This window comes from Arvicanthis niloticus, unplaced genomic scaffold (assembly GCF_011762505.2).
Source record: "Arvicanthis niloticus isolate mArvNil1 unplaced genomic scaffold, mArvNil1.pat.X pat_scaffold_425_arrow_ctg1, whole genome shotgun sequence".
Classification (NCBI taxonomy): Eukaryota; Metazoa; Chordata; class Mammalia; order Rodentia; family Muridae; genus Arvicanthis; species Arvicanthis niloticus.
Genome location: NW_023046066.1, coordinates 11,494 through 24,965, shown reverse-complemented (window position 1 = coordinate 24,965; position 13,472 = coordinate 11,494). Strand labels below are relative to the sequence as shown.

Sequence of the window (13,472 nt, the reverse complement as noted above, 5' to 3'; positions counted from 1 at the left end):
GCCCACGTCTGTATGTCTGCACAAACCCTCCCTTTTGGTCAAAAGAATGCAGTATGTTTGGCACTGGGTATACCCCATGGATGATGTCATGTCTGTAGCTCAATGTCAGCTTAATGTCACCTGTCAAGAAAGAAAACAGAAAATAACAGTTGTTCTGGCTTTTTTTTTTTCTTCTGTTTCCAAGGTTCATTTTTAGGTTAAAGATTTTCAACTTAACTATGGTTTTTTTGTATACAAAATTCCTTTGTAGACAAAGTTGTTTTATAAAAAGACTGGATTCTTGTGGTGAAAGATAGAACCTCTGGAAATGCAATTTTTAAAAAATGTATTTGTATTTATGTTTATGGGAGTGTGACATCTATGTTTGTTTATACCACATATGTTCGGGTCGCCTGTAGAGGACAGAAGAGGGTGTCAGATACCAGGAGTTGCCACGTAGGTGCTGGGAACTGAACTTGGCTCTTCTGGAAGAGCAGCCAGTGCTATTAACCATCCAGTCATCTCTCCAGCTCCTGGAAATGCAAATTCTTATTGGCGTGTTTCATTAATTGAAACAGAAGTTCTCTTTAAAATAACAAAAGCCAAATAAATCTCCTCTTTGCTTTGCAAGCAAAAGAGAGACATAATAATAGAGTTCGCAGATCACCCTTTCTCTGACGAAGATATCAGCTACAACTTGCTCCTTAGCCGTAATGAAAACACATTTTGAAGTCCCTTGCTTATTCTGGCGAGATAAAAACAAGTTATAATGAAACCACTTCTGTCAAGACTAGCCGCTTTCTTCTTATCACCACTGTTAAAGGCGATCCAAGAAATACTATTTAAGGCTAATTTTGCTGCCCTTTTGAAGAGACTTTTGAAACCAAATAAAAAAGGGCTCAGACAATAAGCTGAATTGGAAGGACTTCCTTGGCAGTCAGTGTCAAATTACGTTGTTCCCCTGTCTGTGGATAAAACAGAGAATCGCCCTCCTCAGGGCCGCCAACCCTCATGACAACCACTACAAAATTTAACAATAAATGAAGATGACAGCTGACTCCACCAGATTGGGAACACATCTGAACTTGCACAGAAAGACAGCTGGACTTGAGTTCATTTCCCTAGAGGCTGGGTGACAGCGATACCTAATGAAAACGGCGAGGGGCACATGTTTATCTCCAAGGCGTTTGTAGCCTGAGCTTTGGCTCCAGTCTTACCACAGAACCTGAGATCAATTTTCACATCTCTTCACTAAATGGATGGGATGTGAAATTACTCCTATTGACAATAAGCATTCTCAAGGGCTCTGGTAATTGTGTAGCCCAGCACAGCAGAAAAGAGGCACTAACAAAAGCACCTAGACAATTGGTTACCATCAATTTCCTCTGGTGCTGGCAGATGTGAGAGTAACTGCCGTTCTAAAAAAATATGAGGTCCTGGGCAAAGCCTGTGCCTTCTCCATTAGTAGCAAACCCAGACGACAGAATCCAGGTTGTGGGTGATTTCTTCTCTAGTGATTTCTGGGAAGTTTGTTGACACCAAAACCAGTCCTAACCAGAATTTATGGGTGGGAAAGAAAATCAAGGGCTACCAATGTTTCTGGTAATTTCTGAATATCATTCCCCTTCCCCCATCTCTCTACTCCTCCCATCTTTAATTCTGCCCCATTTGTGTGATGAGCACCAGATGACCTCTTTGACAGTAGACCCGACATGACAGCTCTATTTACATTCTATCTTTAAAGATCTGACCTGTGAGGGATGCTAGGGTTGGAGATGGCTCGCGGCTCAGCCCTCTAACTGTTCTCTCTCTCTCTCTCTCTCTCTCTCTCTCTCTCTCTCTCTCTCTCTCTCTCTCTCTCGTGAATGGCCTATATATAAGGGAGAGAGACTGTGTAAAACAAAAGCAAGCCCATGGTTGAGGTGAGCTAGGGCCCAGACAGAGAACTGGGTGAAGGTTGTGCACATATAACATTGCCTTGCAGAAACAAAAGAGACCCAGCACCAGGACGCCTCCCTCTCAGGATATGCCCCCAGGCCAGCCTCCTCACCATTGTACAAAGGATGCATCCCTTCTAAAAGATACCATCTAATTCAATGCAAAGCAAATCTAATAAAAAGCACTTTATGTGTTCATATAAATATAACCTAAGTAGGAAGTTACCGTCTTGACAGCTTGACAATAAAAGTATAAGCAATGGGAGAATGATTTTGAGGCAGTACATTGAAAATTGAAATAAAAAAAAATGTTACAAGATCAGGTTTGCCCTTTAGGAAATTCTGGTTCCATTTAAGATCTCAGCTGTCAAACAGTCACCAGAAAGGCACATGTCTTTCACGCCTTTACCTGTCCAAAGTTACATAAATAAATAAAAGTGTCTGTTCCTGTTTGTTATAAAAGCATTTCCTTTTTATAGTCCTAGAAAAGCCAGATAGGAAAGGGCAGCCAGCACTTACATATAGTATCATACAGGATATTAGGGGCTTATTGGATACTGGATGCTCTCATAAAAGTCTCACCTAAGCCAGTGTTCACAGTGCAGTGGAACTGTTAAATCCCACAGGGCTGGGTCCTCAGCACGGGCTCTTCCTTCCACAGGTGTGATGGCACACAGCTTTCTGATTTCCAGAGAAATAACATATAATAAAATTTACTTGATTTTTTTTTTTTTAAGCATGTTGCTTCAAGTTTTATGTTTCTGGTCCTAGTTTTATTTTACTTTTACAAATTTATGGTACTTATAACAGGTCTTAGGGTAGGCTGACTCTATGATGATCATGCATGATATTCTAATATCAAATTATTAATTGTATCCCCTTCCTGATTAAAAATAAAAAGGTGTTGCCTGAGCCTCTTGGTCATGTTTTGCTTTGGGGTTTTGTTTTGTTTTGTTGAGACAGGGTCTTGCTATGGCCAATAGCTAGCCTAGAACCTACTATGGTAGCCAAGGCAGGGCTAGTTTTGAGGCCCAGTGTGTGTGTGCGCGTGTGTGTGTGTGTGTGTGTGTGTGTGTGTGTGTGTGTGTGTGGTATTGGGTGTGTGAACTCAGGGCTCTGCACACGTTATTTTCTTTTCTGTGTAACCCTTCTCTAGCTCATGCCTCATCTTTGGACTTGGGGACATCAAACAAATCATAGACCTTAATTCTCCTAAAGAAGCATGTTTGTGTTTACTTAACTGTGAAGATAGACAGTGCTTGACAGTAGACACAGGTTGAAGGGTTGGGAGGATTGATGGGCCTCACCTGCCCAGAGATTCCAAGGCATTGCGTAATCCAGGACTATCCCTGATGTTTGGGAACAGTGCTCTGGGAAGCAAACCCTTTTCCCTATAGAATGCTACCTGGAACACAAGAGGAGAACCCTTAGGTTAGCTTTGTTTGCTTGGCTGGTTTTGATCTTTTCCAATTCTGTTTCCTGAGTGCTGGGACCAGAGGTGTGTGCCACTGTTTTCCTTGCATTTCTCAAATCCATCTCAAAGCAATCTTTCCTTCAAAACCCATTTTTTTTCCCTTTAAACCATCTTATCTCTGTTAATTTGGTCTTATTTGCTTAGTTGTCTGGGATCCTTATAGAATAATGCTTCCTCAAATGGATTCTATGAAGTACCATTTTGTTTTGTAAGAGTGTGCGTGCATGTGCATGTGTGCCCACTTGTGCCCAGGCTTGCCACAGTTCATGTGTAGAAGTCAGAAGACAACTTACCGGATTGGGTTCCCTCCTTTCACCACGTGGGTCCCAAGGATGGAACTCAAGTTATCACCCTGGTGGCAAGCAACTTTATTTGTTGAGCTGTCCTGCAGCCCCCTTCCCCCGCCCACAAAAGTAAAGACTACATTTGATAATAAGATTATTTCAAATGAATTCTTCAGGGAATGTTTGAGGAAAGAAAATAAACCAAGTCTACCTTTGGTAAAGGCCAAGTAGCTCAGGTTAGACCAGCCATTCTGTAGACAAAGCTAGATTTTTGAGAAAATACAATTCTTGAAAAATATTTAAAGCAACTATGTGAAGTTACCAAATAATTATTTTAAGACAAACACAATAATAAAAACCAAGCCAGGCATAGTGGCACATGCATTTAATCCCAGGATTCTGGAGGGAGAGGCAGACAGACCACTGTGATCCCGAGGCTAGCCTGGTCTATATAAGGAGCTTAGGCTGGCCATGGCTGTATATTCAGACCCTATCTCAAAGAAGGGGAAAAGGCAGGGTGGCAATGACAAGACATCAGGACCTGTGAATTCAGTGTTTGATGAAGACCTGTGTCTCTAGAAACCCACTTTCTCACTTTCACCTTGGATGTTATTAATGGAGGTTTTCTTTGAGCCTTCTTTTTCCTTTGTTTGGTTGATTTTTGTTTTTGTTTTTTTTTTTTTGTTTTGTTTTGTTTTTTTGTTTTTTTTTAGACATGGTTTCTCTGTGTAGCTTTGGCTGTCCTGGAATTTGTCCTGGAGCCTTCCTTAAAGGGCTTATTCCCGTTGCTGTGAATTGAATGTAGTTTGAGTCTCATGCATCCCAAAAGTCTCATGCAGCAGAATCGTGTTCCTCAGCGTAGCAGCACTGGGAGGTAGGATAATCTGTGAGAGCTGAGGCCTGCTGAGAGGAAATGGGATCACTGGGTAGAGAGCCCTTGGGAGGAACTAGGGATGATCTTGCAAAGTAAAGGAATTCTCGTGAAAGTGAATTGTTTTTAATTTTTTTAATTTATTGTTACTGGGTATTTATGTATGTATGTGACCATGTGTATATGCCTTTTCCACAGTTGCATGTATGAAGGTCAGAGGACAACTCTGCAGTTGCTTCTCTCCTTTCACCTTTATGTCAGTTCTGGGAAGCGAGCTCAGGGTATCGGGCATGTACAACAAATGCCTTTACCTGCTGAGCCAACTCGCTGGCCCTGAAAGTGAGTAATTATAGAAAAACCGAGACACATCTTGGCCTCCAGCTTCCTGCCTCGTCTCCTCCCTTTCTACTCCACACTGATACCATCTGCCATATTGTAATGCAGCCAGACAGGCCCTACTTAGAGCCAGCGCAAGTCTACATGGACTTCCAGGCTCCAAAACGATAAGTTAAGTAAGTCTCCTCTCTCCATAAAATAGTCAGCGATTTTGCTATTACTATGGAAAATTGTCTAAGTCATCTATTGATGTAAGGTCTCAAGAGTCATCACCCTAAATTCTTCACCAAGGGAGCAGAGATTTTAATGTAGAAATTGGAAGAGCATTTGGGGCTTGTCTAACCTGCCACCTGTGAAGCACATGAGTTCAAGTGATTATGATACAACCCAACATAAAATTGTAAACTTACTTAAAACATGATACGATTCGTGAGTGTGTGTCTTTAAAAAAAAAACATGAACTTTGTAGATGACATCTTATCACACTGTGAAAAGGTTGCACGTGCCTGCAAGAGGGTTTCATGAAAGCTTGTTACCATACAAAAATAAGACTATTTCAAGCAAGGGATGGTGGCACCCACTTGTAATTCTAGCGCTCTGGGGGATGAGGCAAGAGGATCATAAGGTTTAGACCAGCCTTGACTACAGAATGAAACAATATCTCAATAAATAGCTGTGCATGGTAGTACTCACCTTTAACCCCAGCTCTCAGGAGGCAAAGGCAGGCCGATCTCTGTGAGTTCCAGGCCAGCTGGGACTACAAAGTGAGACCCTGCTTCAAAAATACACAAATTAACAAAGTAATAAAATAGAAGCTTGTTTTTTGTAGAATCAAAGAAAAGGCACTTGTTCTCAACCACTGATCCCACCACAGAGTTACCTGCTACTAGAGACAAAGAATCCCAAATTCAGTCTCTAGACACAATTAGCTGCTGATATAAGTTAAGCCCAACAGACTCACAGATTTACAAAAGCAGACTCAGGTGGAATCATTTTCTTGGTCTGTCACTGGTGTAAATATGGGGTAAATTCATATTTGTTCAGATTTTACCAGGAAAAGTTAACTCAACAAATATGTAGCCACAGATTATCAAGTTTGTTGAGTGAGTGTGTGTGTGTGTGTGTGTGTGTGTGTGTGTGTGTGTGTGTAGGCCAATGGTCAATCAAGATGTCAATCTTCAGACACTGTCCATCTTGGTTTTTGAGGCAGGGTCTCTTGCTGACCTGGAACTCACCCATTAGACCAGGCTGGCTGGTCAATGGGCTCAGCCTGTCTCCACCTCTAGCTGGAGTTATTTATAATAAATCCTGAAGTTTGGTTGTTTGTTTTTTGTTTTTTAGAGACAGGGTCTTACTGTATAGCCTTGGCTGGCCTGGGACTTTCTATGTAGACCAGGTTGGTCTTGAACTCACAGAGATGCTTCTGCCTTTGCCGTGGAGTGCTAGGATTAAAGACTTGTGCCACCACACCAGCATATGACATCTAGGAATCAAACTCAGACCCTTGGGCTTTTGTGGCAAGCACTTTACCAGCTGAACCATCTCCCCAGACCAATTGTTTGTCTCACCTGTCCTGTTTCTAAAAGAACTTTCAAGACTTCCCCTACTTACAAGATAATATATCCATTAGTGTTGGGATGCTGGCAGCAGACACAAAACTCCTGGGTTAGAAACAAAGAGTATTATTATTTGTGGCATACCAAGTTGCATAAACTGTGACAGTGTATCAGTCCATCTGCTCCCAAAGCCTCACAAGAGTACCATGGAGGGGTCCAGGTAGATACTATGTATACAATAGGTGTGGTCAAAACTGAGGAATCTTGAGCTTGGGTGATCTACATTTTTACAATGAGCTGCAACCAAACATGCTCACCCTTTATGCAGAAGGAGAAATAACTTCATTATACTCATTCAACAGAAAACCAACCCGCCTTTTGCTCCAGAAGGAAATTTAATATCTATCTTCCATTATCTGCTTTATACTGCCATTCTTCAGAAGATAGACTGGGGCAAAAGCCACCACCGCCCTTGCTCACGAGATAAGCAGGAGCTTGGGAGATCCACAGGGAATATTCTCCTGGCAGCTTCTCTAACATTGTTGAGCAACTTTGTATTTTGACATAATTCCAAACTTACAGAAAGTTTGTGAGGATCATATAAAGACTTCTTGATAACCCCATTCTTGTTGATTACATTCTGCTGCATGTGCTCTTTCTATAGATAGACAAAAAATAGATACATATGTAGAAGACAGATATGTTAGATACAGACATAGCCAGATAGATAATTATAGGTGAGAAACTATCTGAAAAGCTTGAAAATAAGTTGGGAATGTAATACTTTTCTACTGCTAACTAATTTAATCCTACTGTCCTAAAAACCAGGACATCCCATTATATAACCTCCGGGACGTTAACAGAATCAGAGAATTTAAACTTAGTTCACTATTACTAGCTAGTCAATAATTTATATTTAAATCCCATCTGATGTCCTAATGGCCTTTATAGTTGTTTGAAGCCTAATCCAGGCTCGGGTCTAGAATCATGCACAGTTTTCAGTTATGATACGGATTCACCTTTATTTGTAACCAGTTCTTGGGGCTTTGTCTTTATTGTTCTTATGTTTTTAAACTTGAGGACCAAGTCAACTTGTGGTAGTGCAGCACCTTTAATCTGAACAATCCAAGTAGAGGCAGGAGGATCTCTTTAAATTCAAGGGCAGCCTGGTCAGCATATAAAGTTCTAGGCCAGCCAAGGTTACATAGTAAGACCCTGGCTCTTTAAGAAATAATAACAATTAAATTAAACAGATAAACTTGAGGATAAATTTTTTTCACAATGTATCCCTCCAATTGCATTTGTCCAATATGTCCTCCTGATTAAATTTAGACTGAGTTTCACTTAATATTGATGATATCGAATGTAACTACTTGGTTGAGATGGTGTCTGCCCAGATTCTCCACAGCAGAGTTACCCTCCCCCACCTTGGTGCTTAAATATGTATTCGTGGGAAGATATTTTAAGATTATGTAAATATGCCCTTCCCATCTAAAGTTTACCCATGAGTTTTGGCATCCATTGATGATTTTCTAACTATATCACTCACCAATTGGGGTTGCTAGTAGTAACGGCAAAGATTTCTCTTATCCACTAGTTTGTATGTGTTTGTGTGTGTGTGTGTGTGTGTGTGAGAGAGAGAGAGAGAGAGAGAGAGAGAGAGAGAGAGAGAGAGGGAGGGAGGGAGGGAGGGAGAGAGAGAGAGAGAGAGAGAGAGAGAGAGAGAGAGAGAGAGAGAGAGAGAGAGAATTTATACATTCCTGTCTTGTTGACTGGATTGTAACCTATCAACACTATTATTTAGTAGCTTGCTGACATTGTTCTAGTTTTAGCCTGAGTCTCTCCCAACATCTTCCACATCCATCTTGAGGCTTGCTTCTGTCAGCCCTAACCATCTTGTTTGTCAATGCTTTCGGTGGCAAATAGTATTTGGAACCAAGATCTTGTTGCTTGATGTCCTCCTGCCACTGGAGTGATTTTTGTCTTTACACTTTCCTAGGAAGTAGAGAGAGAAAAACGCACACAGTTATGTTTGTGCTTCTATCATTTTTAATACAAATTCTGAGGTGACCCTGCAGGACTCGGTCTCTGCATATGAAGTGTACAGTGAGAAATTTGGATCCTGTCATCCCGAATTTGTTTGCTCAATTGTGCTAATTCAGATTGAAAAAAGAAAAAGACTGGTATTGTATAAGGTAAATTCTGTATATACAGCACAAATCTTCACTGTGCCATTCAATGAGTTTCAACAAATAGATGCATCCAAAATAAGAGTTAGCGTATGTCCGGCATCGTGGAGAGTTCTGCTGCACTTCTCCCCACCCTGTCTCATGTTCAGGCTTCTGCTTTTGTGATTCCCTCTCCCCACACCCCGCCCCCACAAGGTTCTAGTTACCTTTCGTTGCTGTGACAAAACCATACCCAAAAGCAACTAGAGGAGGACAGGGTTTATCTCAGCTTATGCTTTCAGGTCACAGTCCATCACTGAGGGAAGTCAGGAACTGAAACAGAAGCCATGGAGGAATGCTGCTTACAGGCTTGCTCCTCATGGCTTGCTGGGTCGGTGTTCTTATACAACCCAGGACCACATGCCCAGGAGTACATACTCATAGTGAGTATCACAATGCACTACCCACAATGCACTCACACGACTCATTAAGAAAATGTCCCACTAACATGTCTGCAAGCCAGTCTAATGGAGGCAATTTTCAACTGAGGTTCCCTCTTTCTGGGTGACTCTAGTCACCAACTTGACCAAACTAACCAGTACCATCCTGAAAATGAAATGGAGTAGTATGCGCCCTTCTGAATCTGGCTTATTGTGCTCAGCATAATATCTGATGGATACATTGTGGTAACTCATCTACTGGTGGCTAGTTTCAGTTTAGGGCTGAGTGTTCCTCTGTGTTTAAATGTTGGATGAGTATGCCAACATTTAAAAACTACATTCTTGTGTGAACATTTGAACTGGATCTAGTTTGGGGGTGCTATGATCAAGGCATGGTTATTCATGGACAGGGCTTTTCACAAGCAGGTGCTTTCATATCTCTTGTGTAAGAATGTATGGGTGGCGTTGGAAGCCAAAGTCATAGACTAGTTTCTCTCTCTCTCTCTCTCTCTCTCTCTCTCTCTCTCTCTCTCTCTCTCTCTCTTTCTCTCCATATATATATATATATATATATATATATATATATATATATATCTTCCTCTCAAGTGTTAGCACTGAAGGCGTGCACCATCATGCCCAACTTAGACTAGTAACTTTAAACTGATGAGGGACCTCTCATCTGCCAATAATGTGTGAGGATGCTGCTTCACACCCCTGATGATCTCGGGCCTTCAGTGGTTATGACATTGGCTGGCCTAACGTGTGATAGAGGAATGGCGTTTAGTGTTAATCTGTGGCCCCATGGCTGTGTACAAGTTTTTGTGTAGACATGTTCCCATGTCTCCGTGGTGTTACCGAGCAGTGGAACTGCTTGATCAGCTGCTAACTATGTGTAATCATCTGAGGAACTTCAAGGTTATTTTCCAAAGGAGCTCTGTCACTCACATTCACACAAATTGCATGAGGGTTCCAAGTTTTCTACATTGTCTTTGATTCTATTTGTCTGTCTGTCTGTCTGTCTACCTACCTATCCATCTACCTATTTATTTTAGTGCTAGGAATTGAACCCAGAACCCTTCATGCATGCTAGCCAAGGATCCTGTCATTGAACTATATCCTCAGATCCAATGTTTGTCTTTTAAAAGTACACCTGTCCCCATGATAATTAAAGAATGTCATCTGTGAATTTGCTTATTCATAAAGATTTTTAGGACTTTTTAAAAAGTTCAATTCTTGATATGCAGTCTAAGGTTGTCTTGAACGTCAAGACTCAATATTTCCTCCTTTGCCTCTAGTCCAAGGATGAAAGATGTGACCCCAAAACATCCAGCTCTTTTGAGATGTTTAAATGGCAAGTTTAAAGAGCAAAAAAAAGAAAAAAAAAACATATAAAACAATGAAGTTCAGAAAATGACCTTTATGTCTGTGCTGAGAGAAAGGCCTGATAAACTGTCCCCATAAGAACTGCTAGTGGCATGGTGTGGATTTACATGTGTTTGTGTGCACATGTGTATACATTTGTGGAGTACATATGCAAATGTGTCCATGTGCATGTGTGTGTGTGTGCATATGCTTATGCATGTGTGAACTTGTATTTGGAGTGTGTGCACAGTGTGAGTGAATGAGAGGATGGGCACACCCAGCTCATGCAGCTTTTAAGCAAAAACAAAAACAAGAAGGCAGGCTCACCAACTTTGAGTGAAAACTGTCTTTAAACATAAAGTAACTGGAATAGAAGAGAAACAGCCAGTGAAGAGTTGGGCAGGCCTACGTTTGGATCTGGCTTTACCTTTACCTGATTATAAGTCCTCAAGCTTTGGTTTTCTGGTATGTGGAATGGTGTTAATGATACCTGTGTGAGGATTAAGTGAGAGTAGATGTTAGTGCTTTGTGGTTAGGAATGCAATTCTGCTCATTATGGTAGTAGCCATAGATACTTTTCTTCTCTCCGACCTCTATCTATTCTTAGGAAGGTAGTATAATCCAGAGAGTGGGAGCTGTATATTCAGGTGGACTTCAGGAAGGATACCTTGGTTTGTTAATTAAAACCTGTGATCTCAAGGATGTTCCTTAATGTCCCTGAGCCTCAGAGGTCAGGATACTTTATTAGGTTTATATGCAGATTAAACCACGGCATTTATATTTAGGTCCTACCACAACACCTAGCAAGTAGGACATACTATTCAGTACAAGCTATCTCTTTAAAACATGTGTTCCTTAAACATGAGTGAACTCACCAGCCGTGGGCAAACAGTCAAGTCCCAGAAGTCTCGTTGGCTCCAGAGCAGTACTTTTTCCTAGCACATTAATGACCTGAAACATCCAGGGGCAAGCTTTCTCAGTGTATCTATTCCTTCAGCACAATGTCCTGAGCTTTCTGAAGGTCTTAAGGAAAAATCACAGAATACACACAGCTGTCTTCTTCAGCTGCAGGGAGTGGCTTATATTAAGAAACAATGTGTTTCCTCTTGCCAAGCTTTCCTAAAGTGCAATTGGATAAGCTACAAAGATGTTTCTTTTTGTACTAAAAAGATGAGCAAGTTAAGAATGCTGTTCTTGTATGTGTTGTGTATGTTTACATAGTGCATGTGTGTGTAAGGGCCTTGGGTGCCATTGCTCAGGTACCATCCATCCACCTTGGTTTTTGAGATGGGGTCTTTCACCAGTACCTATGACAGTCTGGTTAGTTTAGACTGGCTGAACTGCAAGCCCTAGGATATCTGCCTGTCTCTGCCTCCCCTGCACCAAGGTTACACACATGTCACTGTGCTTGACTTTGTACATAGGTTAGGGGGAATCAAACTCAGGTCCTCATGCTCATATGGCAAGCACTTCACCAGCTGATTTATCTCCCTGGCCCTTGGCTACACTTTAAAATAACTGTTTAGTTTTGATGAAGCTAGTTCTTGTTAGAAGCTACCATCCTCCCAGACCTACCCATCTAGAGCTGTAGCCCAAGGACCCAGGGCTGGGATGCAATGCACAAATGTTTGTGCAAGTTGAGGCTTAAGAAGTCCAATATTTCATTCGTTTTGACACTGTTTTTGTGAGTGCTGAGGTTCTAAGGTTGGATACATTTTGAGTGGTCTGTCCCAACCTCATTTTTCCCTTACAAGTTTTGTTATTTTTTTAAAGGTCATTTGCAGACCACAGAAGCTTTTCCTAAATATGTAGATGGTGTTATAGCAAAGACATCTGTATAAGTCTGTTCTCCTCTAATATTCCTTATGTACTATACAAATATGCAAGTGATCATTCATAGTGATCATCTCATCGACCGAATGCAAGTGGTAGTTCTTAAATCCCCCACAAGAGCCTTTTAACTGGGGGCCACTGTTACATTGTTTTATGAACAGCAAAACTGAGATCTGTAAGTAACAGTTACAGGAGGAAATTGGCCCAAGGCACACAGCTAGAAACGAGTGCGGTGAGACCTAAAACCATTTAAACAGGCGCACCCAATCGTTGTGTTTTATCTGCTTTTTTAAACACCAGCAGGTTATGTTCACATTGTTTCTTTAACGCGCAGGCTCTGCCCCACTGGAAAGTCAAAGTAAGTGAAGCTGTTGGTAACTCAGAGCTATTTACACTTCGAAAGTCTCATGTTTCATTCCAAGAAGTCAGGCTCATCAATTATTTGCATTTGGTAACATGCTAATTGTACAGATAATTAGCCCCGAGACTAGACATGAACATGAAAGTATAATGAATCGTTTCTGCTAATTGCTCTTTTCAGTTATGGACGGCCACAGGTTTGAAGTATTAACAGTTCTTACATTCAGTTCGCTAAATTCTCCTTTCACTTGAGGGTTCACAATGAGGCTCTCTTTCTCATGCCTACCTCGCCCCATAGATCAGACCTGTTAAGAACGCTGCTGTTGAGAAGCTCCCTGGGACTGTCTCTGATGAGGCCTCTAAATGCTCGGAAGTGTGGGCTGGCAACAGGTTAGCTCAATAGTTGCCATCACTGGCTCAAGTGTTGAGAGGAGAGTCAGCTGGCCCTCAGAGGTCAGCAGCCGTGAGTCTGCTCCCTGGCCCTCAGAGGTCAGCAGTCACGCGTCCGCTCCCTTGAACACACCTACAACATGGGAGGTATGAAAATGAGTCCAACGCGTATCCCTGTCCTAAGAAAAAAGCACAGACATGCTAATATGGTAGCTCGATGGTAAAATGGCAGCTTAGCATGCACAAGGACCCAGGTTGGATCCCCAATACAACATAAGTGGAATGTGGTACTATACGTCTATAATCCTAGCACTTGGGAGATGGAGGTAGGAGGATCAGAAGTTCAAGGTCATCCTAAGTTATAGAGAGAGTTCAAAGCGTTGCTAGCTTAGGAGAGCCTATGGCCAGGGAGACAAAGTTCCCTGAGAGTAATAGATATGGGGTAGGAGGGGTTAAGGGAGAGGAAATGTTATTTATAGAGA

At 41.6% G+C, this 13,472-nt stretch overlaps 2 long non-coding RNA genes across 2 annotated transcripts; both read right to left on the bottom strand.

The window, feature by feature from the left end:
• Positions 1 to 284: 284 nt before the first annotated feature.
• Positions 285 to 5,260, bottom strand: LOC143433918 (uncharacterized). The gene is made up of 4 exons (XR_013070302.1): positions 3,684 to 5,260; positions 3,224 to 3,321; positions 2,499 to 2,597; positions 285 to 512 (listed from the first exon to the last, which is right to left on the bottom strand). It is a non-coding gene; the product is annotated as an uncharacterized LOC143433918 (long non-coding RNA).
• Positions 5,261 to 6,262: 1,002 nt separating this feature from the next.
• On the bottom strand, positions 6,263 to 9,295 carry LOC143433886 (uncharacterized). Its single transcript, XR_013070303.1, has 3 exons — positions 8,833 to 9,295; positions 7,018 to 8,432; positions 6,263 to 6,542 (listed from the first exon to the last, which is right to left on the bottom strand). It is a non-coding gene; the product is annotated as an uncharacterized LOC143433886 (long non-coding RNA).
• Between the last annotated feature and the right edge of the window lie 4,177 nt (positions 9,296 to 13,472).